Source organism: Triturus cristatus, chromosome 2_1, assembly GCF_964204655.1.
Source record: "Triturus cristatus chromosome 2_1, aTriCri1.1, whole genome shotgun sequence".
In the NCBI taxonomy this organism is placed as follows: domain Eukaryota; kingdom Metazoa; phylum Chordata; class Amphibia; order Caudata; family Salamandridae; genus Triturus; species Triturus cristatus.
In genome coordinates this window covers 1073391033-1073403501 of record NC_140581.1, presented here as the reverse complement: position 1 = coordinate 1073403501, position 12469 = coordinate 1073391033, and positions in this window count along the sequence as shown.

The window sequence follows — 12469 nt, the reverse complement described above, 5'->3', positions numbered from 1 at the left end:
ATCCACTCTCTCTTTACTGGGGGGCAGTGCTTCCCCAGCTTCCTCTGTGGACAAATTAAATGTTATACTTCAAGAGATCGGTGAGTCTAGAGCGCCCATAGCGCAGAAGTTGGGGGTGATCACTACGGACATTAGCCTCCTGAAGGATGGCCACCATAAATTAACAGATTGGGTCAAGGCCAACAAAACAGCACTGGGAACTCTAGCTCCTTGCTCAAAGAAACACAATGCCCAGATTTTGCATCTGCGCCAACAGGTGGAGCATCTCCAAGAAAGCACAGAGGATGCTGAAGAGAGATCCCGCCAAAACAATCTATGCATTGTGGGACTCCCTGAGGTAGCAGAGGGCCCCGCCGTGACACTATATATCAAAGACTGGCTCTGAACTGAGGTAGCCCCTACCTGTCTATCTGAACTGTTCACCGTGGAGATGTCACATCGGGTCACCTCTAGGAAGCCCATTCATGGTGCAAATGCATGTCCTATTATCGCTAAAATACTCAATTTCAGGGACAGTGATGTGATCCTACAAGCGGCTTGCGACAGGGGGCCCCCTACTGGTCAACGATTCTAGGGTCTCCATGTTCTCCGACAATACAATGGCTGTACAATGCAAACATTCCTCATTCAAAGACATAAAAACCCACTTACGTGCAGCTGGACTCACCTATGCCCTTCTTTTCCTGACCAAACTTAAAATTTCCCATGGTCTAAGCTCCCACTTCTTTGATACCCCGAGAGTGCCTGGGAATGGCTGGAGCAGCAGTTTCTGGACTCCTAGGGACAAGTCCTTCGAGATGCGGCACCACCGAGATCGCAGCATACCCCCCGTAGATGTTGAAGGGGGCTCACTACACAGGACAGTGTTCAGAGAGTGCCTTCCCCACGTCAGGCCCTGGAGGCGCTCCGTTCGGCAATGGCACCAAGATCCACCTGGCCACTCATCAGTTCAAGTTCCTCGCAGAACAAAGGCTCAGACTCAGATTCCGTTGGAAGTATGGCACTGTTCCCATCAGTTTCCCCACAGGTGAGTAATGATCCTTTGGAATGACCATATTAGACAGATCTCCTAAACCAGAACCTACCGTCTGTCATTGGGTGACAAAGTGCCTCTCCCTGGGGCGCCCTGAAGATGGTTGGCATGCACTGCAGGCATGGTATACGTAGACTGGGCCCCCACTGAGCATGACTCTTATCGTGGCCAGGAGGAGCCATATAACGCCATGTTCGCATCCTCTCCTGATCGACACTTGTATGATAGCTGTGGGATTGTACCTAGATCCTGCACTGATTCTGTTCCTAGGTTCTGTTGGTTTTGGTTCTTCTACTAATGTTTCTACCTCACTTACTCCCGCTCAGTGGGAGCTGTATACCCACCCCTATGGCGAATGAACATATTATTTTACAGTTCATATTGCTTCTATATCATTTCAAGTTTGGTCGAACGACGAAGAATCACTGCACTGAGTATTGTGGGATTGTATTTTTTTTTACTCCCACAGTTGATACATACAGACCAATGCGGTTTTGTGCCTCACCGTAATACCTCTTTGAATATACGTCAGCTATTTGGGATGATGGATGCAGCCCATAATCAGTATCCCTTTGCCAGATGCCTCTCCTTAGATATCCGGCAAGCTTTTGACAATCTGGGATGGGATTATTTACTTGTGACCTTGATGTGGTATGGGATCCCTCAAGAGTATCTTAAATGGATAAAACTGTTATATTCCTTAACCACAGCCGGGGCAAATATATTTCCCAATCTTACCAGATACTTCATGGGACCCGTCAAGGATGTCACATGTCTCCACTCCTTTTTGTACTGGCAGTGGAACCACTCGGTCAACATCTCCACCACTCTAGGTCTAATGTTGGAATCCCAATTGGTCAGTTTGTTCATTCGGTGTCCCTATACACCGACGATATGCTCTTTTATTTTAAAGATCTCCGGACGAATACAGCCGAACTGCCCCAGCGACTCTCCCAGTTTGGCTCCATGTCAGGACTAAAAAATAAAAACCACCAAGTCCTGTCAGTACTCCTTGTACGACATTTATGAAGAGCCCAATCTCCAATTTGGTGAGCTACAATTAAAAACTGAACCCGATTCCTTTTGTTACTTAGGAATTCAGATTTATAGGGAAACACGTGATATACTGGCAGGGAACTTGGTACATACAATTAATTCCCTAAGGTCTCAGATGTCCTTTTGGATCAGACTACCCATATCCATTGCAGGCAGGCTGGTGCTGGCATAAATGGTGATGTTACCACAGTTATCGTACCATTTTGTGAATCTACCACTGGTGGCCCGGCCTGGGTATTTAAGCTTGTGAACTCTATGCTGATTGATCTCATCTGCGGAAAGGGGCGTCGCAGAGTTAGCCTGGCTAAACTCCAACTGTGGGCATCAAGAGAGGGAATGTGGACCCCAGACTTTAAAGGCTATTGCATAGCTGGACAGTTGCAATGGTTATCATATTGGTTAGTATGCCATAACCTGTTTAAAATAGGATACACAACTGTACACCTGCAACAGGGGACGCTCCGTACACTGCTATGTCCAGAGGACTCGATATTACACGTAGGCTCACTTTTGTTGCGCACTGCCCTGAAGTATTGAAGAATGGCCCTAAAGTACTCTAACACACGAACACCATATGCCCCAAATATTCCACTCTGTGGTCTTCCGACCTCCACAGGCACATTGACAACCCGCAGGCTGGTTCCCTGGGATCAAGCCGTGGTGACGACAGTCGGTTCGCTGTTCATGGATGGCGGCGTCCTTTGGCCCCATGCAGAATTGGTACACGTCCGCGGATTTCCTGACTCTTTATTCCTGACTCAAGCTAGTATTCTCCACTATGTGTGCCAACATTGGGTGGCGGTAACGAGTTTGCTCCAAGCTCTGCACACAATGGGGCACAGGAGCCACCTAATACGTTGGCTCTACCGAGGTTTGAGGGAACACCTCATGGTTTCGCTGGCTCCCCTGAGACTCAAATGGGAATCAACTGACAGGGAATGGTCCTACATTTCAGAATACCCTAAAAGCATCTCCTGTAATACCCAATTTAAATTTATTCAATTTTCAATATTACACAGGGCGTACATAACACCACACAAACTGCATGCAATGTACCCCAGGGCCGCCTCAGAGTGCCCGCGTTGTCGCTCACCCAAAGCGGAAATTATTCACATGCTTTGGTCTTGCCCCTCCCTGACAAGGTTTTAGAGGGAGATTTGGGGGCGATTCCAGGGGATATCTCGCGACTGACGGGAGTACATAGCTGGACATCATTGGAATTTTGCATACTGGGTCTGTCCCGGTTACCCAAAATGGCTAAAGTGATGTAACGCTTTGTTGGCCTTTCATTACTCCTGGCAAGGAAATTGATTAGGCAGCACTGGAAGTCTCCTCAGGCTCCTAGAATGGGGTCTTGGTGAGAGGAGGTGCTACGTTGGGGCCCAGCTGAAGGGGAGGCATGGCGGTGGGAGGAGTATAGGGGCTGCAAGAAGCCAATCTTTTTTGATTTGGAGTGCGCTACTTGAACAGTACTGTGTATAAGCATCTGAGATATGATGGGTGAGGAGAAGGGTCCACTAGTTCACTGGCCTCAATAAAGGCTCACGTAGTGTACCCTGGAGCTGAGGGCAACACTGATAGGCCCATATGAGACCACACCCAGTGCCTGGTTCTGACTCATTGGCGTGAAAATACCTCTATAGGGGATTACTCTCTCCTCTCCGATATTGCAATATCCCTGCACATGTTTACTAGAGGACATGCACTTAGACATTTTGGCGCCTTCTGGGACACATCGGACCCCACAAACACCCAGCTGACTATATCTCTGTCAATACTGGGACCACCCCAACTTGTTTTAGGGGGCGGGTCAGAGAGTTGGGGATGTTACACATCTACTTTTTGTCATTATCATTGTATGATTATGGTTGCAGTTTTATTGTAATACTTACGATACTCTTTTTTTCTGCATACCTGCAACCCTAACTGTACTACCGGAAAATGTAAAGAATGGCCCATATATGTTGCTGTTGTACTATCACTAATCTGAAAAAACAATAACATCTGTTTGTTAAAAAATAAAGAACGAATCAATATGTTAGAGATAGTACTTAATAGAATAGTTGGCAGGATAGTTGAAGCAGATTAGGAAAGTGAATAAACTCACCAGCCTCTGGGCAATGGTATACATTACTGAGCTACAAGGCGAACAAGGATACAGGCAAGGAACCCATGAGATCCTAAAGACTGAAGTACTTATAATGCCAGAGGCAAGCAGAAGACAACAAACAATGTATACAGAAAATGACATACCAACTAAACGTGTGGGGGATCAATGTGGAGGAAAACAACAAAGGAGTGGAGATGAAAAGCGAAATGCTAAGTGAAACTCAGAGTTGCCAGGCAAATTCTGTGCTATGGAGCATTCCTTTTGTGCTGATTCGGACTACTTTGTCCAGAAAGTGAAACCAACTGACCACCAACCAAGTTCTGCTGAGGTCCCTGATGGGGAAGCTGCCACAGGGCTATTCGCCACTGTCTCCAGGAAGAGAACAGAATTTGTGGTGCTCGGGGACTCCTGTTGTAGTCTGCAGCTTCCCATTTCGAGTCTCGGCTCTCTAAACTCACCCACTACTCTCCAAGAACATGATTAAGCTCTAGTCTGTAAGGGACCTTATTGTGGAAGGCAGACTCGGGCTTGGGAGGATGTACAAAACCTAGTTTCCATGATCTCCCAACCCGGTAAATAATGTAGTTACCCATGGTACACTCTAGAGTCTAACGTGTCCACAACTTCATATTCAGTGGACCCAGCTATCAAGGAGCAGACAGAGAGGAACCATGGGCATCCTAAATTTTGAAGACATAAAACAATGGCTCATTCACCAATGAGGAGGCAACTTTAATGTACTGCAGAGGATCTCACTAAATCGTCTAACAAAAAAGGTTCCACAAACCTAAGTTAGAATTTAGGATGGGAAATGGGTATAGTTGGAAACATGGTGGAAAACCATGTTTTATCCTTTGGTTTGTAAGTGGGCCCAGCTTGCTGGTGTGTAAAAGCAAAATGTTTGTAACCTGCCTTGGCCAGCGGTTGTGATATGCTTTGCTGAATGGACCTTACCTTGGACACTAGTTAGGATGTGGGAAAAATTGAGGGCTCAGATCTTGTGACTGGTAACATCTTATGATGTACTCCATAGGTACAGCACAATGGAATGATGCCTATGGAACTATGTGAGGAGCTGTTACAAGCAAATCCCACTAATACAATCTATCTACTGCCCTGTTGATTCATCAGAAAATATCACAAGTACTTCTCAAGGGTTTCATTCAATTTTTCTGTCTGTGGATAGTAACTAGTAGAATTACAGTGTATTATACCTAGGTGTATAACTGATTCAGACCAAAGCTGATCAGTAAACCCGGAACCCATATCCGAGATGCTTTCAGGAGTGTTGGGAAATATAAAAATGTTATAAAAAACATCTAGTATAGTTAAGGCCGTGGGGAGGCATTTCAGAGGAAGGAATGGCCTAATTTGGAATGATAAGTCCACTACCACTAACAGAGTTTATCAAAGGTCAGCAAGAAAGTCCATTAAAATCATTGTCCATGGCTGAGACTAGGAGTGGGAATAAGTTGTAGTAAACCCACCAGTTACATATGCCGATTGTTGGCCTGAGCGCAAATCCAATTATGTTCCACATATACCTTCTGGATTGTTTTACCTGAGGGTACCAGAAGTGTCTTCTATTAGTTAATTATTCTTTCCTTGTAATGGGTAGAAATCCACTAGAGAATCATGGCACCACGATAGAGCTTGTTTCTGTAAGTGGGTCTGTCGGAGGTTGTCAGCTTTGCTTTGAAATAGTTCTTCTCCTTCCTGCACTAGGTTCTGAGGATGTTGGGACAGCAACTGTCTCTCACTGATGGTTTACTGAGCCCTCCTCTCTTCTTCTGGGGGAAAGAATCCTTTCTTGACGAGATGAAACTTATGAAAGCGGCTGGTGTTGGCTCCTCCACTTCTCCTCCTGGTCTAGACAATGCATCAGCTTCTTCGTGTTAGTTTTGATAGGTTATTAGAGAACGGAAATGGGTAAATGATATTGTCCAAAGAGCATGTCTAGCGTTAGTGCTTTGTGTAGTTGTTAAATTCTGCATGTTGTTGTGATTGATCCAAACACTGGCCTGCTAGTTGCCTTCAAGATCATACTTCCCAGTGGTAAGGGCTTCTTTGGTGGGCGGTAATGCTCGATTGGAATTGTATAATTGTGTTCAGCACTATTGAGCATTTGGGAATAGCAAACCACAGGATGTAATGCATTGCCTCCATGAGGGCTTCGTGCTGTGAAAGCACCACTCTTGACAGTATTGAACCGGTATTCTTTTCTACTATGAAAGGCAAATTTCTATTAGGATGTTGGAGAATAGGTATCGATATAAATAACTGAAAAACCTACTGCAGCACTCTGGCCCAACAAAAAGGGTTCTCCTTGTTCAGCTTAATGATGTAGTTGAGCAAAATCATTTTATCAAATGTCGATAACAATGAGCAAACCTCAGGAACAGTTGAATCCCAAACTGTAGTTGGCCTCCCGAACCGCCTTTACCCTACCAGGTTCCATGCTGATCTAATTCCCTAAAATTCAACACCATAAACATGTTACCTGTGGAACTTCACATTAACATGCTCTAAATGGTATTTAATAGAATAGTTAGCAGGATAATTGAAGTACGATATGAGAGTGAAATAATTCATCAGCTTCTGGGCAATGGTATACATGAATGGGCCAATCAGGCTACAGACAAGTAACGCCAGAGATGCTGGAAACTGAAGAACCTATAATACCAGAGACATACAGAGGACGAGAAACAAGATAGAACAGCGCAGACAGAGTCTGACTGTAAAACTAAACTTAAGGGCGACCAGCGGCGAGAATAACACGCATTTGCAATGCAATAGGTCTTGCATTTGCGAGAGTTTAAGCTATGTGAATTGTAAATGACAATGCCTTTTATTTATGTTTTAAAAACCAACACATAAATAAAAGGCATTGCCATTTAACAAAGCCAATAGCTCAAAGTCTCGCATATGCAAGACCTATCGCATTGCAAATGCTTCTCGTGCTTTTGGCTGCCGCCTGCCTCTCTCCTCTGCTGCTCCTCAGGTTTCAATACATAGTGTGAGGGGGAGGGGTAGGGCTGAGCCTGAGCCTTCTTCCAGGCCGCTGCTCGATTTCTATGCTAAAGACCCCATAAACAAAGTAGTTTATCCAAGAGTTTTTCCATTTCAGTAAAAGACATACTGTTGAAATGTACATAGTCATGGATGCTGAGAAATGACATTCACATGACATTATCATTCTGACCCAGAGAATAACCCCGCGTGAGATAACATCTCCCCCAGAGCCGTAGCCTGTCTTGCGAGTGCTGGTAATGACTACTTTTTATGGGGTACTCCTTGAAGGGAAGCCGGAGGGACAGCTTGTGGTTCAGCAGTTAGAGCTTTCGACCTAGGAGCTGGGAACCAGTGTTTGAGCTTTGGCATTGGCTCACTTAATGATCTAAGCAATAACATTAAAAATAAATAAACAGTGCCCAGCAGAGTTGGTGTGTGGGGAGACAAAAATACAATATTTGCAATGCAATAGATCTCGCATTTGCGAGAGTTTAAGCTATTGTAATTTTTAATGGCAATAGCTCAAACTCTCCGAAATGCGAGACCTACTTCATTGAAAGAAGTGGCCGCAGTTGTCTCAGGCAGCTTTGAAGGTGAAAGCGCGCATGACACGCTGAATGTTGCAGGAAAGCAAGTCCTGCTGCAGTACCAGAAACTCATTAAAGAAAATAGTGCTTACAGACTAAATAAGACATACCGTGTAACAACCAAAGTAAAAGGGCCAGTCCTCATTGGAGGTTACAAATGAAGACAAGGCGGTCCTAAAGAGGGACTAACAAGCCTATTAACGAAACAGAAGCCAGCATTTACGAAGGACAATGACAAAAGCCAATGAGAAATATGGGCGGTGATTGGGCGGGGTTTCAAGTACATACTCCAATACAGCATGCCTCGCAAAGCAGCGCATGTTTTGCTCCGGCTCGACCTAACAAAGGTGCATGAATGCAGTCGGGTGACAAGCTATGCTGGATTGAAATGTCAAGTTCAACTCACGAATCACTGCCAGGCTACCGTGTACTCTAAAAACATTCCTTTTGTGCTAACGTTGGCTACTCTGCTCTGGAAGTATAACCAGGGCCACTCAAATTAAGTTGCCGCTTGAAGGCCACATTATACGACAGGGTTGACTTAGTTATAGCTAACTATGTGACATAATACAGCACATTTGTTCATAGTATTACTTCATTCGTTTATTATCTGTACATGTTAACACTGCCTGGGCAAAGCTTTCACCTTATTATTTCCAGATTAACACCCAAACATAGCAATATTGGGGAGAGGATGTAGCCTTACAGCTAGAGCTGTCGATCTTGAAGGTTCGAGTCTCGTCAACGACGCTCAACATCCTGTGACTCTGGGTAAATCACTTGATCTCCCTATGACTAACAAAAATGAATGTGTCCATCTGTAACGAAACTGGTGCTGATGTAAAGCGCTCAGATACCCGATATCTTCGGGTCTAGTTGGCGCTATATAAAACTAAAAAATATATATATATATATATATATATATATATATATATATATATATATATATATATATATAAGCAATTTAAAAGTGACTAGTGAATATTTGCAAAGACCTTTCCCTTGTGCGGCAACACACATTGCTGCCTTTTAGTAACTTTTGATCCATTTGACCCAGAAACAAAATAAATTCTGTTAAAATCTACACAGTATGCAGAGAATGATGGTTTAGATAGCAAATGCAGCTAATCCAAAATTATGCTAAAAAGGAACCAGAAATGCATAATTCCAGTGGCCAGAGTATAACCAACTGGACCCCAACCAAGGCCCTGTCCTAAGGTCTCTTATGGGCCAACCACCACAGGCACGTTCTGCACAGGCTCCATGCTTCAGCTCTGTCTGAGTTGAGTGGATTGCATAGGGAGAGTAACAGAGCCTGTGGTGCTTTGGGTGCAGAGGGCTTGTGTTGGAGTCAGTAACTTAACCATTTTTCGAGTCTTGTCCTGAACTTAAGAGCTGACAGGTTGTCACTTCACATACTGAATGCATAAATATAACCCCAAGTAAGGCTGACACAGAAGCCATGCCCCTCATTGATTGACAACAAAACGCTTCAGGAGTCTCACCCGCTAACGTGTAGAGGTGTTTTTAATACAAAAAGATATCTTTCTGACCCTTGAACAGCTCCTCAAAAGGAACAGAAAGGTAACCCTCTATCCTAACTGATCGGTATACAGTGGCTTAACGCTCATTTAGGATTCAACCTATGCATTCTTTATGTGTCCTTAGAAGGATGTGAAGATGGACAAAAGGAAGGTAAAGACTCCACCAGATAAATATAACGTAAGTACCACTTTCAGCAGAAACAAAAGTTAGCTGACTCTGAGACACTATATTAAAAAAAAAGGAAAGTCCATTAAAAAAAAAAGTCAGATCAAAGATTCAAATCCCATTGGGGAGCCACAAAAAGCCTAGGCTGTAATTTGACACTAGGCCGCTTAGAATCCCAAAACAAGACGGATTTTCAAAGGTGAAGCCTCTTCCGGTGAATAGAGACATACTGACATGGCGGTCAAATTACCTTTAACTGTTCCTTCTTTAAGAAATGTTTCAGCCACTCCGACACATTGCATCTCCCAAACAACCCTAAGAGTTGCATTCTACGAGCAAAAGTTTTGACACTTCCCGCTCTTTTTTATTGCAAAGAGGTCGATCTCTGGGAGACTCAACCGCTTGAACAGAAGAGAAAAAAACACAAGATACAGCTCCCATTTGAGTCTGTAACCTGCCAAGGAGCATTCCCTCAGCATTCGAACTTCCTTCTAGATGAGATGATAGCCCTTTCTGCATGTTTATAGCCCAAGATCAAAGCTCTGCTATTTCCTTTTGTTCACATAAGCCATGACTGCTATGTCGCCCGTTCGATCTACCCTTGAGAACCACAGACCTAAGGAAAGAAAGCTTAGAGAACCAGCTTTATCCATAACTTCAAAACTGTGTAAAAGCATCTTTCTCCAAGATCACAGCTTGATGGTGGAGAGTTGACCCAGATGGCCGCAATAACCATGAAAGGATGCATATGTTACCACTGATGGAGTTTCAAAATCACTTCTAAGAAACAAATTCTCTGGGATCCAACAAGAGTTTGTCTTTTCACATTCTACCCTTTAGAAGGGCGGTGAAGATCTGGCTTTTTCAATGATTAGTAGCTTCCTCTCCCACCCTCTCTCCTGGCAATCAGCGCAGGGGCGTCCCCATGCGCTTTACAAATCTCTTAGCATTACATGTATTGAAAATTCCAACTACTGCAAAACCAATCCATGGGAAGATAGTTATTAGGCAGTTATCTGAGTAAGAGTACTAAGGTAACCCTTGGCGATGTAGGTTCGCTACTGTCACAGTTATGACCTTGGTAAAAACTCTAGGTGCAGATGAGAAACCAAACCTGCACACTGGTAGCGATCATCCCTCACAACAAAACAGAGGAATTACCTGTCTGTCTCACAAGGAAACATGTGTCCTGCAACCTGAAGGGCAGGTAATCAATCATTCAGCTGCAGAATCTACAAAATATGAGACAAAGTTAGGAACCAAAGTTCTAAAATCATTCTCAGCCTCACGCTGCCTCAAAGAATGAAAAAGGTAGCAGGAGGATTCTACGTCCCTGGTGATTGGAGTACCTTCTAAATGGCATGGCCAGAGCTGCAGACTTTGGAACTGGGGAACCAGGTTCGAGTCTCGGTGCATGCTCAACATCCTGTGACTCTGAGCAAATCACTTAATCTCCCCACGCCTACCAAAAAAAAATAAAAAAATGTATCCATGTGTAATTTAACTGGTGCTCATGTAAAGCCCTCCAATACCTACGGGTCTTGTTAGTGATATTTAAAACTGCAAAAATAAATGCAGCAATTCCTGTAAACAAAATGAATGAGAGGGGTACATGTGGAGTGCCTTAGTGTGTAAGTAACAATGACAATTAGCAACAAGACATTTTACTCGTAGGTAATCCACTGAGTTTTAAAAGCAAAACACAAAAGCTGCCACAAAGTCCTTAATATCCAAAAAGACTCACAGAGGATTTTGTGCAAAAGGCATGGAAAGGAGTGAAGACGACAGGAAGACTGGGTCTGTATGTCTCTGCTTGAACACCTGATCCAGAAGTACATAAAACAATGCTGCTGTGGGACTCGAGACTGAGGTGGTTACCTCAGCCCGCGAAGCAGATCGCTGCAGCTGCAAAAGCATCTATATTGCTGATGCAGTTTTCATGCTAGATCGGCCAAACTCAAAGCTGTAGCCATAGCCTTACTCAAAATTAACTTGTTCAAGAAAACTGCTGACCCCTTCACCGAATTCTTTCGCCATCTAAAAGCACATTAGTAGGTTGAGCCTAACCTTCAGCAGAAAACCTGGCATACCTCGCCCGAGCACATCTGTGTAACGACTGCTGTGCTCAACGAAAAAGCCTCCATAGCGGACCATTGACCTCAAAAACCGCTCTCGTATGTTCAGGAAACTAAGAAAGACAAGTTCGCCGTCTCCCACACAACTTGATCCATCAGTCTGCAAGAAAATGAGCATTAGTAGCCTTGTGCAACACTCCCCGAAGATCACACCGTCCTGCCTAAGGCATCCATTTTTTTCATACATATGTAAATATATCTTGGGACGAGCAGTTGTAAAGCTGTTTTGCCCGAATTCTGAAGAAGAAACATGGACTACCAAGTTTCCAGGCTAGGAAAAGAAGACAGAAAATGAGGGCCTAATTTATGGTGGTTTTGGCCTAGGGCAGCGCAGCAAGGCACCATCCTGCGCTGCCCTACGTCACAGTGAAAGGGCAGAGATGCACCATATTCATCCAATACAGTGCATTCCTGTCTTTTACCCCTGCGCTGGCGCCGTTTCAACAGCCTAGTGCCAATGCAGGCACCCTTGAACCAAGGAGCATGGGTGCCTGCTTTGTCGCAGGATTCTTTTTATGCAGGACGGGGCACCTACCTGCACAAAAACAGTCCTGAAAGGCTTTTTCCTCTTTCCATGTGTGCTGCAGAAAGTAGCACATATGGAAAGAATTAGGAGAAATAACGTTTTTTCTCCACGTTGAGCCTCCCCTGTGGATATATAAGATTTTGGTGCATCCCTAGGTTTACATGGTTTTGTAAATCTCGGGAAGCGTCAACATCCATGGGTGTTGCGTGGAACACCCACGCAAAGCCCATGGAACACCTCCCTGCCTTACTTCATATCTATGAGGCCATTCAAAGCCACACAAATTTGTGTGACCTCATT